The sequence below is a fragment of the Anomaloglossus baeobatrachus genome, chromosome 8 (assembly GCF_048569485.1).
Source record: "Anomaloglossus baeobatrachus isolate aAnoBae1 chromosome 8, aAnoBae1.hap1, whole genome shotgun sequence".
NCBI classification, from domain to species: domain Eukaryota; kingdom Metazoa; phylum Chordata; class Amphibia; order Anura; family Aromobatidae; genus Anomaloglossus; species Anomaloglossus baeobatrachus.
The window spans coordinates 10,205,326-10,220,521 of record NC_134360.1 but is presented as its reverse complement, the minus strand read 5'-3'; the positions used below and the strand labels follow the sequence as shown (position 1 = coordinate 10,220,521).

Genomic DNA, 15,196 nt, shown 5'->3' with positions numbered 1-15,196 from the left:
TTATTTCTTTTCCAAACTTGGCCAGAAAATTGCAAAAATGCTGGGCTTTCCTGGCCGGCGACTGGCAAGATAATACATATTTGCTGGTCAATAGGAATTGGGCAGAGTCTGAAATCTGTTTCTATTAAGTCCCATCTGCTGCTGATGGGATCTGTGACTTCGGCCTCGTGCAGCCGGCACCGGCTTTCTTGATGCCGGCAGCAGATGGGGGAGCGGATTCTTCACGTGTCCTCCGGTTGCCTGAGATTTTTCAGACAGCATCATATGTCAATGTGCGATTACATTTTCCATAAAACGGTTTACGAGGATTCGCTCCTTTTTTCATCACTGATCCATGGTTTAAGGATTTCCTTGGGTTTTATATTTCAGGACGCAGGGAGCGTGCGATCCATAATGCACAATGGTGACATCTCCATCTGGATCACGCAGACGCCGGAAGATCTATTGGATCTCACATGAGAACCTTCTCTGTGGCCGAGGAATCGGGCCCATTATGGTTACAAGACTATGGAGCGGCTGAAGATGAATTAATGCATTTTTGTTTGCAAATATTTGTTTTTTGTGTTTTTTTTAAGTAAATAACGAAGGAGAAAGATCAAATAAACCAGTTACGGAGGTTACTAAACTAAGCAGATGGAGATGTCTGAATTGTTCATGATAATGCAACTGTGAAGCATGATATCTGACAAGACCGGGGGGAGGGGGTGAGGGGGGGAGGGGGGGAGTAGATGTATTAAAAGGATTTGGCAAGTGAACTGTAAACTATAAGTATACATGTATGTGCCCCCTCCACTTTACACCCACAGCTTTTCTCACCTCCTATTCTGCATCCATGAGCATTACTATGGCGTTCGCCTCCACTTTACAACTTTCACTTTCCAAGGAAAAAATTCTACAAGATTTTGGAGGCGTCTGGGGGAATTTTTACTTCTTCATCCAGAAGAGCATTTGTGAGATCAGAGCCTGGTGTTGGGGGGCCGGGGTCACAGGCTCTTTTCTAGTTTATCCCAAATGTGTGTGATCAGGTCTCTGTGCGGCCGGTCATGTTCTTCCCACCAAACTCACTCAACCATGACTTTATGGAGCTTTTACACTGGCCACAGTCATGGGGAACAGAAAAGTGCCTTCCCTAAACTGTTCCCAGAAAAGTGGAAGTAACATCAGGTGGGTAATGTTCTCCTGCACTCCCCAAACCCAGACCCCACCATCAGATGCAGATATAGATGTGTCATCCATCCCTGCACACAACACGTCTCCTCCAAAGTCCAGTGGTGGCAGCTTTATACTGATTCATCCGATGCTTGGCATTGTGCTTGGTGATGTATGGCTCGGCATTGTGCTTGGTGATGTACGGCTCGGCATTGTGCTTGGTGATATACGGCTCGGCATTGTGCTTGGTGATGTATGGCTCGGCATTGTGCTTGGTAATGTATGGCTCGGCATTGTGCTTGGTGATGTACGGCTCGGCATTGTGCTTGGTGATGTACGGCTCGGCATTGTGCTTGGTGATGTACGGCTCGGCATTGTGCTTGGTGATGTACGGCTCGGCATTGTGCTTGGTGATGTATGGTTCGGCATTGTGCTTGGTGATGTACGGCTCGGCATTGTGCTTGGTGATGTACGGCTCGGCATTGTGCTTGGTGATGCACGGCTCGGCATTGTGCTTGGTGATGTACGGCTCGGCATTGTGCTTGGTGATGTATGGCTCGGCATTGTGCTTGGTGATGTATGGCTCGGCATTGTGCTTGGTGATGTACTGCTCGGCATTGTGCTTGGTGATGTATGGCTCAGCATTGTGCTCGGTGATGTACGGCTCGGCATTGTGCTCGGTGATGTACGGCTCGGCATTGTGCTTGGTGATGTATGGCTCGGCATTGTGCTTGGTGATGTACGGCTCGGCATTGTGCTTGGTGATGTACGGCTCTGCATTGTGCTTGGTGATGTATGGCTCTGCATTGTGCTTGGTGATGTATGGCTCTGCATTGTGCTTGGTGATGTATGGCTCGGCATTGTGCTTGGTGATGTACGGCTCGGCATTGTGCTTGGTGATGTACGGCTCGGCATTGTGCTTGGTGATGTATGGCTCGGCATTGTGCTTGGTGATGTATGGCTCGGCATTGTGCTTGGTGATGTACTGCTCAGCATTGTGCTTGGTGATGTATGGCTCGGCATTGTGCTCGGTGATGTACGGCTCGGCATTGTGCTTGGTGATGTGCGGCTCAGCATTGTGCTTGGTGATGTACGGCTCGGCATTGTGCTTGGTGATGTACTGCTCAGCATTGTGCTTGGTGATGTATGGCTCGGCATTGTGCTCGGTGATGTACGGCTCGGCATTGTGCTCGGTGATGTACGGCTCGGCATTGTGCTTGGTGATGTACGGCTCGGCATTGTGCTTGGTGATGTACGGTTCGGCATTGTGCTTGGTGATGTATGGCTCGGCATTGTGCTTGGTGATGTACGGCTCGGCATTTTGCTTGGTGATGTATGGCTTGGCATTGTGCTTGGTGATGTACGGCTCGGCATTGTGCTTGGTGATGTACGGCTCGGCATTGTGCTTGGTGATGTACGGCTCGGCATTGTGCTTGGTGATGTACGGCTCGGCATTGTGCTTGGTGATGCATGGCTCGGCATTGTGCTTGGTGATGTACGGTTCGGCATTGTGCTTGGTGATGTACGGCTCGGCATTGTGCTTGGTGATGTACGGCTCGGCATTGTGCTTGGTGATGTACGGTTCGGCATTGTGCTTGGTGATGTACGGCTCGGCATTGTGCTTGGTGATGTATGGGTCGGCATTGTGCTTGGTAATGTACAGCTGCTCGGCCATGAATCTCCCGGCGGGTGCAGTGTTTGTGCTGATGTTACCAGAGGAGGTCTGGACTCTGCAGTTATGGGGTTAGCAGAGCGGTGGGGGCTTTTCTGTCCTCTGCTCCTCTGCACTCGCCCCCCGCTCTGTAACATTATAGGGTCTCCACTTTGTGGCTGAGTTGCTGCGGTTCCTTCCACTTCTCAATAATATCAGTCACTGGTGATGGGGAAGATTCAGGAAGAGAAATGTCAGGAACGGACTTGTTCCCCCTGTGGCTCATTTTACAGGACGCGCTGGTATCACTGAGCTTTGCACCACAATACTGTGCAAAAGTTTTAGGCAGGTATAATAAAAATGCTGCAAAGTGATCTTGCTTTCAAAAATAGAAATATTAACGTTTTACAGTATATTGTACATAGGAGCAGGAAATTGTGCCATTGAATTCAATTGACCAAGATCATCATATCATTATTATACATGTACAGTATATTTCATGAATATTTTCTTTTCTTTTACTGACTATATCAGTTTCCGCGTTGCTTTTATGACTGGCAGATGTGTTATGGTTGTTTCCCTTGACCACTATTCTGCCTTCGTCTATTTTCTATACTGTGCAAAATGATACTTTGAAAAACCCTCTCATCCGTGTAGTGTTTCCTGGCAACAATTAAAAACAATAAAATTATATGTACAGCACCTTGAAAAAGAATTCATACCCTGAGAACGTTTCTACATCGTTTTGCGTTACCTTCACAAAATTAAATGTAATTTATTGGGATTTGATGTGATATCAACACTAAGTGCAAGTGTTTGTGACGTGTAAAATAAATGATACATGATATTCAAACTATTTTAAAAATATGAATCTGAAAATTGTGAGGTGTATTTGTATTCAGCGCCCAGATTTATTACTTTCTAGGGCCGCCTTTCTCTGCCTTGCATTTGTATTCAGCCCCCGGAGGCAGTACTTTTGTAGGATCACCTTTCTCTGCCTTGCATTTGTATTCAGCCCCCGGAGTAAGTACTTTGTAAGGCCACCTTTCTCTGTCTTTTGAGGTTTTTGCAGCTTTGCACATCTAGGTGGTGACATTATCTCTTCATTGCACACTCGCGCTCGCTCAGTGAGATTGGATGGAGACGTCTGTGATCGGTGATTTTCCCGTCTTGCAACAGATTCTCGGTGGATTTGGGTCTGGCCTGTGGCTCGGCCGCTCACACACAGGAATATGCTCTGATCTGAACCCTCCATTATAGCTCTGCCGGATGTTTATGGTTGTTGTCCTGCTAGAAGGTGAACCTACGCCCCGATCTCGCATCTTCTGAATCCTTTAACAGGTTTTCCTCCAGGATTGCCTTCTAATTAGCTCCATCCATCTTCCCATCACCTCTGACCAGCTTCACTGTCACTGATGAAGAAAAGCCTCCCCACAGCAGAATGCGGCCTCCACCATGTGTGATGGTGGGGAGGGGGTTTTCAGAGTGATGTGCAGTGTTAGGGCAGCGTTACACGAAACGATTTATTGTGCGATCGCACGAGCGATCGTACCCGCCCTAGTCGTTTGTGCGTCATGGGCAATTTGTTGCCCGTGTCGCACAAATTCGTTTACCCTCGTCACATGTACTTACCTCCCGAACAACCTCACTGTGGGTGGCGAACATCCTCTTACTGAAGGGGGAGGGACGTTCGGCGTCACAGCGACGTCACACAGCGGCCGCCCAATAGAAGCGGAGGGGCGGAGATGAGCGGGACATAACATGCCACCCACCTCCTTCCTTCCGCATTGCCGGTGGGACGCAGGTAAGCTGTGTTCATCGTTCCTGGGGCGTCACACGTAGCGATGTGTGCTGCCTCGAGAACGATGACCAACCGGCCCGCAGAAGGAGGAACGACATTATGAAAATGAACGACGTCTCAAGGAGCAATGATAAGGTGAGTATTTTTGTTCGTTCACAGTCGTTCGGAGGTGTCACACGGTACGACATCTCTAACAATGCCGGATGTGCGTCACGGAATCCGTGACCCCGGCGATATATCGCCCGATATATTGTAGCGTGTGATGCCGCCCTTAGTTTTGAGCAACACACAGTGTTTTGCATTTAGCCCAAAAAGTTCTCTTTTGGTCTCATTTGAGCAGAGCCCCATCTTCCATGGCTTGCTGTGTCCTCTACATGGCATGTGGAAGAAAGAGCTCTGGACAGAGACCAAAATAGAACATCTGACAGATGCAGGTCATCATCTTCAACCCCTTGTCATATCCCCCAAAATAACCCCTGTGTAAGACCTGTTGACATATATATATATATATATATATATATATATACATATGTTAAAAGACTGTTTGGTGGACTTCCTTGTGTTATGCTGCCACCTGCTGTCAAAACAGAGAACAGCGGGAAAAAGTCCTGCTCAAGTGACTTGATGGAGTCTGGAACAGGGGGAGGAGGAGTCTACATGTGGCTGTTTGTCTGAGAGGAGTTTGCTGGAGTGGGCTGTAAGATAGAAGGCCTCAGTCTGCCCTGTTTTTCCGAGGTCCAAGTACCTCAGAGTGTTGCGTGGTGTCCCCCCCAAGACACAGATCCAAAGAGGCTGGATGTGGAGCGAGGAGCCAGACAGCACGTGCAAATTACAAAATTACAGATCCAAAGAGGCTGGATGTGGAGCGAGGAGCCAGACAGCACGTGCAAATTACAAAATTACAGATCCAAAGAGGCTGGATGTGGAGCGAGGAGCCAGACAGCACGTGCAAATTACAAAATTACAGATCCAAAGAGGCTGGATGTGGAGCGAGGAGCCAGGCAGCACGTGCAAATTACAAAATTACAGATCCAAAGAGGCTGGATGTGGAGCGAGGAGCCAGGCAGCACGTGCAAGTTACAGACCCGGGACAAAGACTGAACTTTAGAGGTGTCTGCCGGCGGAATACAGGCCCCAACGGTGACGAGGTACCCCACGCTGAAACCTGCAGTTAAGTGTGCACACTACTTTTAGTTAGGGACAGATAGGAAAAGACTCTGCACTGTGTTATACAAGTAAGATAACAAGGACTCTGCGGTTTTTTTTGTTTAATAAGGATTTCTGTGTTTTGCTTTTGGGAGTACAATCTGAGGCTTCCTATCCTTGACAAGTTATTCAAAGTAGTTGTATGTATATTGCATTATCTCTACTGCTGTGCACATTCCCGGCTTTTCTCCCCTTCCCACACTTTTCCTCTACCTATGTTGTGCAATACATTATTAAATTTGCATTGATTAACCCCCGTGGTTCCGTGCAGTCCTTGCGTATCCCGTTACCTGCAGGTTATTACATTTGGCGTAGTCGGCAGGATACGCAGGCTGGTACGGAACAATGGACGGACAGGGGGGTGTCGCTGATGGGGGTGTTCTAATACAACCTGATGGGGGAATACCAGCAAGACAGCTGTCCCTGGGGGCTATGCTGACCCATATACCAAAATTTACTGGCAACAATGTACCTCTCCATGACTGGGCGCAGAGAGTGAGGGGCATGTTGAGAGTAGCAGGAGTGACTGCGGAAAATCAAGGGGAGATACTGTTGATTGCCCTTGAAGGCCATGCTCAAGAGACTATTTTATTGCGCCCTGAGAGTGAACGAAAGACGTTAGAGCAGGTGGTGAAGATTCTTGAGAGAGTGTATGGCGGGAAACCAGAAGCAGGAGATTTACAGGCGCAACTGTTCTACAGGCTGCAGGGTGAAGAGGAAGGTCTGCCACAGTATGCAAATGCACTCCAGAGAATAATGAGACAAATGCTTACAGCAGAGCCAGAGCTAGCACAAACCCCCGGTTATGCTGACCGTACCCTGCGAGATCAATTCCTCCGCGGATTACATAACCCCAAGATCAAAGGTGCCCTCCGTGAACGGCTCAGGGTAGAAAAAAACTAACTTTCCAGGAAATATTGGAAGAAGCAGTCTCTCGCACACAAACTGAAAATTGCGACCCGCAGAACGCCTGGGGTGAAGTTTGTATGCATAAGATAGTCCCGGGTGAGAAAAACCGAGAACCGAGCCAACTTGAGGCTAAAGTGGATCAGTTACAAGAGACGGTTACTGCTCTACAAGAGTTGCTGAAGAATATGCAAGCCCCGGCGTCAGAAGTAAGAACGACAGCACCGCGGCCAAATACCCGCACGCATACCTATCAAGAAGAGAGGGGACAGATCGAGCAGAGACGATCGAGACCCGCTGGAGAGTACCAGTGTTGGAATTGTGGAAATCGGAACCATTTATTCCGACACTGTCCGGAGAGGAAGACGTCGCAAGAAAGACCGCCGTTAAACTAGTGCCTCCCTCCATGGATGGGCACATGGTGGGGAGACCAACTGAGCTTAGAGAAAACCAACGCCCTGAAGATATAGCAGCCTGCACGCCGACGATCACGGCCGAATTTGAAGGGAAAGAAGTAAAATGCCTGATGGATACTGGGTCCCAAGTGACCACCATGCCAGAACAGTTCTTCTACCAACATTTTGGACAAACTGTATCCATTGACAAAGGGGCACATATCAAACTGAGGGCTGCAAACAATCTTCCCATTCCGGTTGTAGGGGTCGTGTGGATGAACATACGTGCCTGTGGCCAGAACTTAGGCAAAAAAGGGATTGTGTTAACGGAGGGCCGGTACGACAGAGAGGTGCCAGCTATCGTGGGCATGAACGTCCTGAAAGAATTAGACCAGTTGCTCTTCAACAAGGGGGGCTGTGATTACTGGAAGACGACAGTTGCTAACAGGCCTGCCCAAAAGGTCTTCCAACACCTTATCCGTGCCCGAGGACTGTGGAAGAATGGTGGGAGCCGCTACCCGGTGGGGAGGGTTCGAGTCCCAAGACAGACAACAATTACTCTACCTCCAAATCGTGAGACAGTCCTCACCTTGCCAGTCGGGGCCCACCGTACACTCGAGGGGATAGAGGTGTTGGTGGAGCGTTACCGTGGTGAAGAAAACGGAGACGAACCGTTGGTGGCTCGCACTTTAGCAACAGTAAGAAATGGAAGGGTCCCTTTCCGTTGCGTGAACACCGGTGAACAGGCCTACACCTTGACCTCGGGAGTTGTTCTGGCCCATGTCTACCTGGCGCCTGAAGAGGTGGCGGCTGCAGAATCGATTGAATTGCAGCCCATTGCAGGGGAAGCCTGGACTTGGGCTCTTTCTATGGAAAGAAAAGAGAAACCCACTGATCAATGGAACAGTCGCGTCATCTTAGGGCAGATGGGAGTGGACCTGAGCCCCTTCGATTCGGAGCAAGCCCAAGCCATAGAGGACTTTATTTGGGAGAATCAAGCCACGTTCTCCCGTCACGCAGAAGATTTCGGCTGTACTGACAAGATTCAGCATGAAATACCCACAGGAGATGCCCCACCGATCAGGGAAAGGTACAGGCAAATACCCCCAAAGTACTACCAAGAGGTAAAAGAGCTTTTGGCGCAGATGCTGAAGAGCGGGGTGGTAAGAGAAAGTCAGAGTCCATGGGCTGCCCCAATTGTGCTGGTCAAGAAAAAGGATGGGTCTACCCGCTTCTGTGTTGACTACCGCAAGCTTAATGGATGCACGGTTCGTGATTCCTACCCTCTGCCCCGGATAGAGGAGTCCCTGTCGGCGTTGGGAAAGGCACGTTACTTCTCCTCCCTCGATCTGGCCAGCGGATATTGGCAGGTCCCTGTGGCAGAGAAAGACAAGGCCAAGACCGCATTTATTGTACCCATGGGACTCTTCGAGTTCAATCGCATGCCGTTTGGACTAAATAATGCCCCAGGAACTTTTCAGCGCCTCATGGAAAGTTGCCTTGGAGACATGAACTTCGAGGCCACATTGATTTACCTGGACGACATAGTAGTGTATTCTGCAACCTTTGAGAAACATCTAGAAAACCTGGGCCAAGTGTTTCAGCGGTTACGGGCCCATGGGCTTAAACTAAAACCAAAAAAATGTCGGATCTTTCAGGAAGAGATTGAATATCTCGGACACAAGGTGTCGGAAGCCGGCGTATAGCCCTCCGATGGGAAAGTGAGAGCAGTGCTACAATGGCCCACACCCAGCACAGTGCGGGAGGTTCGAGCTTTCCTGGGGCTAGCCGGTTATTACCGTCGCTTTATCAAAGATTTCGCGAAGGAGGCAGAACCTTTGCACGAATTGCTCCGAGGCACTGCGAAAGGACCAAAAGCACAGAAAATTTGCTGGGGACCAAGACAAGCAGAAGCCTTACACCGATTGAAAGAGGCCTTGGTTAGCGGCCCTGTGCTTGCTTATGCAGACTATAACCTCCCCTTTCGGTTGTATACAGACGCGAGCCTCTACGGCCTGGGTGCAGTACTGGCCCAGGTACAGAATGGTACTGAACGGGTGATTGCATATGGAAGTCGGACATTGCGAGAAGCCGAGCGCAACCCCGAGAATTACAGTTCCTTTCGGTTGGAGTTACTGGCACTAGTATGGGCAATAACCGAAAGGTTCTCGGAATATCTCACGGGAGCTCAAATTGAAGTCTATACGGATAATAACCCCCTGGCTCACATCTCCACCGCCAAACTGAGAGCAATGGAACAGAGGTGGCTGGCACGACTGTCCAGATACAATTATCATGTGCAGTACCGCTCTAAGCATGAAAATCAGAATGCGGATGCCCTTTCTCGTGTTACCACCGAAGCCCCAGTGGGGGAGAGAGATGAACAGTTGGAGGAAGACGAAATTCCGGACTTTAGTAAATTCACCGCTCAAGTGGTAGAGGCTCGTATGCTGGAAATTACGTCGGGCACGACATCACGCCTGCTTGGCCAAACCAGAGAGGAATGGGTGAAAATCCAGTCATCTGACCCAGAACTGCTTCAAGTGAAAGAGTGGGTGATCCAGCAGCGCAAGCCTAGAAAGGAAATACGGGCCACGCTGTCGCACGTGGCCCTCCAGATTCTCAGCCAGTGGGATAAGCTGTCGGTGCAAGAAGGGATGCTGTATCGGAAGGTGCACCTAGCTACAGAGTTGGAAGTACGGTGGCAAGTAGTGATACCCCAGAAGATGGCAGTACCATTGGCCCGAGAGGCGCATGAGAAGGGAGCCCATTTCGGACCGGACAAGACTTACCAGTGGTTGCAAAGAATAGTATACTGTCCTCAGATGCTTCGGGCAGTAGAGAAGGCCTGTAAACTGTGCCGTTCCTGCGAGTTAAGTAAGGCTCCCCCACAGCAAGCACCAGTACAGACTATTGTAACCAAAGAGCCGTTGGAAGTACTCATGATCGATTATCTCAAGATTGGCCACTCCCACCGGGGCTATCAGTTCTGCCTTGTGATGACAGATCACTTCTCCAAATTTGCGGTGGTGACGCCCACCAGAGATCAGATGGCTGAATCAGCTGCTCGAGCCATCAGTGATGACTTTATCCGGGTGTACGGCTGCCCCAAAAGAATACATTCTGACCAAGGAGCTTGCTTTCAGGGCAGTGTCATGAGAGAGCTGCAAAGGATTTACGGAATGCAGAAGTCAAGGACTACGCCTTATCATCCACAGGGCAACGGAGCCTGCGAGAGATTTAACCGGACACTCCTACAAATGCTACGCACGTTGGAGGATGATCGTAAGAATCACTGGCCCGGCTATCTCGCAGAACTCGTGTGGGCGTACAATAATCGTGTCCACTCCACCACTGGGTACACCCCATACGTGCTACTGTTTGGAAGAGCCGGAAGAGGCATTGAAGAGCTGAACCTAGCTCCCCCCGAGATCAGTGAAGGTCAGAGCGTAGGTTCCTGGGTTGATTGTCACCGTCGACGGCTGGAGACTATCCATCGAATTGTCACCAAGCGGTTGCAAGAAAAGACACACCCGCAGCGGAAACCTGTGTGTGAAACCCCGTTCTTACCAGGAGACAGAGTACTAGTTGCAGAGAAACACCCGAGACACAAGTTGAGCGAGCGCTGGAAAACAGAGCCGTACATTGTGATCAGAAGAATCTCTCCCCATGGATCAGTATACGAAGTGAGAGGCGAGCAAAGAGGCGGCACCCTCATCCTGCATCGTAATATGCTGAGGCCCTGCTATTCAGAAGACAGGACCAGACAAAGTACCTCGGAGACGGTGCCTGTTCCTGTTACCTTCGAAGAGGGCTCTGACGATGAAGAATGGTGGCGGGCCCCGACCAACCCAGCAGACTGGGAGAGATCCACACCCCCATCCGTTCAAGACACAGGTGCCACCCCTGCAGAGCAGGAGTCACTAATCTCCAGAGATGGGGACGGGAATACTGTACTCCCTGATACGGCGCCGACGTCTGGCGAGTTAGCTGTGGTGCCACGCCGGACTGAGCGGGCTAATGCTGGTATTCCCCCTGATCGGTACTTGGCAGATGAATTTGTGTGTTCTGTCACTGAATCCTGTTTTACGACATTGGCTCCCAAGCAACAGGTTGTGAAGCAGGGCAGGAGTTGCCACCGTGTGCCCCTTTGCAGAGTGCCTCAGGAGTGTATCGGCCGGGACGGCCGAGGTTAAAGAGGGGGGGAAATGTAAGACCTGTTGACATTTTTATATATATATATATATATATATATATATATATATATATATATATATATATATATATATATATGTTAAAAGACTGTTTGGTGGACTTCCTTGTGTTATGCTGCCACCTGCTGTCAAAACAGAGAACAGCGGGAAAAAGTCCTGCTCAAGTGACTTGATGGAGTCTGGAACAGGAGGAGAGGAGTCTACATGTGGCTGTTTGTCTGAGAGGAGTTTGCTGGAGTGGGCTGTAAGATAGAAGGCCTCAGTCTGCCCTGTTTTTCCGAGGTCCAAGTACCTCAGAGTGTTGCGTGGTGTCCCCCCCAAGACACAGATCCAAAGAGGCTGGATGTGGAGCGAGGAGCCAGACAGCACGTGCAAATTACAAAATTACAGATCCAAAGAGGCTGGATGTGGAGCGAGGAGCCAGGCAGCACGTGCAAGTTACAGACCCGGGACAAAGACTGAACTTTAGAGGTGTCTGCCAGCGGAATACGGGCCCCAACGGTGACGAGGTACCCCACGCTGAAATCTGCAGTTAAGTGTGCACACTACTTTTAGTTAGGGACAGATAGGAAAAGACTCTGCACTGTGTTATACGAGTAAGGTAACAAGGACTCTGCGGTTTTTTGTTTAATAAGGATTTCTGTGTTTTGCTTTTGGGAGTACAATCTGAGGCTTCCTATCCTTGACAAGTTATTCAAAGTAGTTGTATATATATTGCATTATCTCTACTGCTGTGCACATTCCCGGCTTTTCTCCCCTTCCCACACTTTTCCTCTACCTGTGTTGTGCAATACATTATTAAATTTGCATTGATTAACCCCCGTGGTTCCGTGCAGTCCTTGCGTATCCCGTTACCTGCAGGTTATTACACCTGTACAATTTTTGCAATATGTCAGGGTAAACAATCCTTCTAAAAGAAGCCATTGTCCGTAGGGAATACAGTTCTTACTGCAGTTGGTCTGTATGATATGTAGGTACGCGGTACATGAGAAAGGACTCAAAACCAAAGTTTTGCATCAGGATGTTGCGAGAGCATCACATGATCTCTGCTTGTCTCCTTCGTAGTGTATTTGTGTCCCACCACAAGACTGCAGTGCTCACCACTGAGCCACCATGCTGTCCATTGTACAATGCTAACCACTGAGCCACCACAAGACTGCAGTGCTAACCACTGAGCCACCATGCTGTCCATTGTACAATGCTAACCACTGAGCCACCACAAGACTGCAGTGCTAACCACTGAGCCACCATGCTGTCCATTGTACAATGTTAACCACTGACCCTCATGCCTTGGATAATTTTTGGGGAGTACTAACCACTGCATACATATTTGCTTTTTGTAACAAATTTTTAATGCATAAGTCGCATTTTCTGCTAAAGTCAAATGTACATAAAATGCCTCCTGGGGTAACTGGAGGACATCTGCACAAAACTGTTGTGACTTTAAAAAAAAAAAACAAAAACAAAAAAACAAAACAAAAATCGCAATAAAAATCAGGAAAACATCTGGAAGGCCCAAACCTGCCAACTGTGCCGACCATAACAAAAAGCAGAGAAATACACACACAAGAGAGAGAAAATAGACTGTAGAAGAAGTTGCAAATTAAAAGAAGTGGGCATAAATGAAAAACAGTCAATAAACACCAAAATCTAAACCAAAAAGCCACAAAGGCCGATAAGACTTGGTCATGAAGAACATGAACCTGTGAATTATATCTTTACACCAAACTTCTAAAGTAAGGATCCAATAGTTTACAGTAACCCCGTCATGTCTGCACACGTGCGAGTGTCTGGGCACAGGAGGGTGTATAAATGCTGAGATAATGCTGAGGTCGTGCTAATTTCGGGTGTGTGCGATTATAATTGTGCAGACAGACTATCTATATTCCCTGCACAGAGACCTGAAGACAAGTGATCAATTACAGCCGTCACTTAGGGTTTTCGGCTAAATACTTACATGAGGTTGGGCACCGGCTGCCCTGGAGGAGCGGGACATCAGGCGGGTGTAGTCTGTAAACCTGGTGCTGGAAGTGACGCTGCAAAATAATTAAGGAGAAAAAAAAAAAATCATTACTTTTAAAAGGCAAGGACATGTACACGAGGCCGGTGAAGAGAGCCATGGAATATTAATTCTGTTATTTCCTGAGCACTTGCAGCTCTTTTCTGAGCACTTGCAGCTCTGGTTCATTCTGCACAGATGCGCTGTCCTTGAAGACGGATTTATGTAATGTCACTTTTTCTAGAACAGAGACATTATATCCGGAAACAGTTCTGGTGATCCAGACAATCCAAATAACCGTGCGATGCTTGAGATATTGGTCATTTTACCTAAGAGAGAATTGTGCACAAAGACCAAATCCTCCAAACGTTCTAGAACACGACAGCGCCAAATATCACACATCATTAACGTAAGGATAATTGAGGATGTGATACATTGTAAGGACTCCGCATACATGGGGTCACACCCGCAGGTGAGGCGAAGTGGACCAGTAGTTTAACAAATCCCAAGCACACAATGATTGTGTGCTTGGGATTTGTTAAACTACTGTAACGTTCTTTTCCCTTAAGCACCTCCCCCATACCCGCAGTTGAGCCCAGCTCTACCCTGTACTTAGACGAAGTGGACCAGACATTTTAAATTGCATCAAATCTGAAAATGGCTAATTTATCCCAAAAATTCTGTGTACTTTCCTCCTCAACTGCTATAGAGTGTTTCATCCTGCAATCTTAAAAGCCCCCGACATGCAGATTACAACCTGATCCAACATTCATAATTTTCTTGTGTGGGAGTGACTCTCCCAGTAATATAGGCTGGATGTGAGCTTTATGTCTCTCCCAGTAATATAGGCTGGATGTGAGGTCTGTGTGTCTCTCCCGGTAATATAGGCTGGATGTGAGGTCTGTATGTCTCTCCCAGTAATATAGGCTGGATGTGAGCTTTATGTCTCTCCCAGTAATATAGGCTGGATGTGAGGTCTGTGTGTCTCCCAGTAATATAGGCTGGATGTGAGGTCTGTGTGTCTCTCCCAGTAATATAGGCTGGATGTGAGCTCTCTGTGCCTCTCTCCCAGTAATATAGGCTGGATGTGAGCTCTGTGTTTGTCTCTCCCAGTAATATAGGCTGGATGTGATCTGTGTGTCTCTCCCAGTAATATAGGCTGGATGTGATCTGTGTGTCTCTCCCAATAATATAAGCTGGATGTGAGGTATGTGTGTCTCTCCCAGTAATATAGGCTGGATGTGAGGTCTGTGTGTCTCTCCCAGTAATATAGGTTAGATGTGAGGTCTGTGTGTCTCTCCCAGTAATACAGGCTAGATGTGAGGTCTGTGTGTCTCTCCAGTAATATAGGCTGGATGTGAGCTCTGTGTGTCCCTCCCAGTAATATAAGCTTAATGTGAGCTATGTGTGTCTCTCCTAGTAATATAGGCTGGATGTCAGCTCTGTGTGTGTCTCCCAGGAATATAGGCTGGATGTGAGCTCTGTGTGTGTCTCCCAGTAATATAGGCTGGATGTGAGCTCTGTGTTTGTCTCTCCCAGTAATTTAGGCTGGATGTGATCTGTGTGTCTCTCCCAGTAATATAGGCTGGATGTGAGCTCTGTGTGTCTCTCCCAATAATATAAGCTGGATGTGAGGTATGTGTGTCTCTCCCAGTAATATAGGCTAGATGTGAGGTCTGTGTGACTCTCCCAGTAATATAGGCTGGATGTGAGGTCTGTGTGTCTCTCCCAGTAATATAGGTTAGATGTGAGGTCTGTGTGTCTCTCCCAGTAATATAGGCTGGATGTGAGGTCTGTGTGTCTCTCCCAGTAATATAGGCTGGATGTGAGGTCTGTGTGTCTCTCCCAGTAATACAGGCTAGATGTGAGGTCTGT

The 15,196-nt window shown here is 48.4% G+C and overlaps 1 protein-coding gene across 1 annotated transcript in view; it reads right to left on the bottom strand.

The window, feature by feature from the left end:
* TMEM40 (transmembrane protein 40) overlaps positions 1–13,359 on the bottom strand; it is an 80,093-nt gene extending 66,734 nt beyond the window's left edge. Inside the window, exon 1 of the mRNA XM_075320644.1 lies at positions 13,280–13,359. The gene's annotated coding sequence lies outside the window, so the exon portion shown is untranslated. The remainder of the gene's footprint in view (positions 1–13,279) is intronic.
* Positions 13,360–15,196: the final 1,837 nt, after the last annotated feature.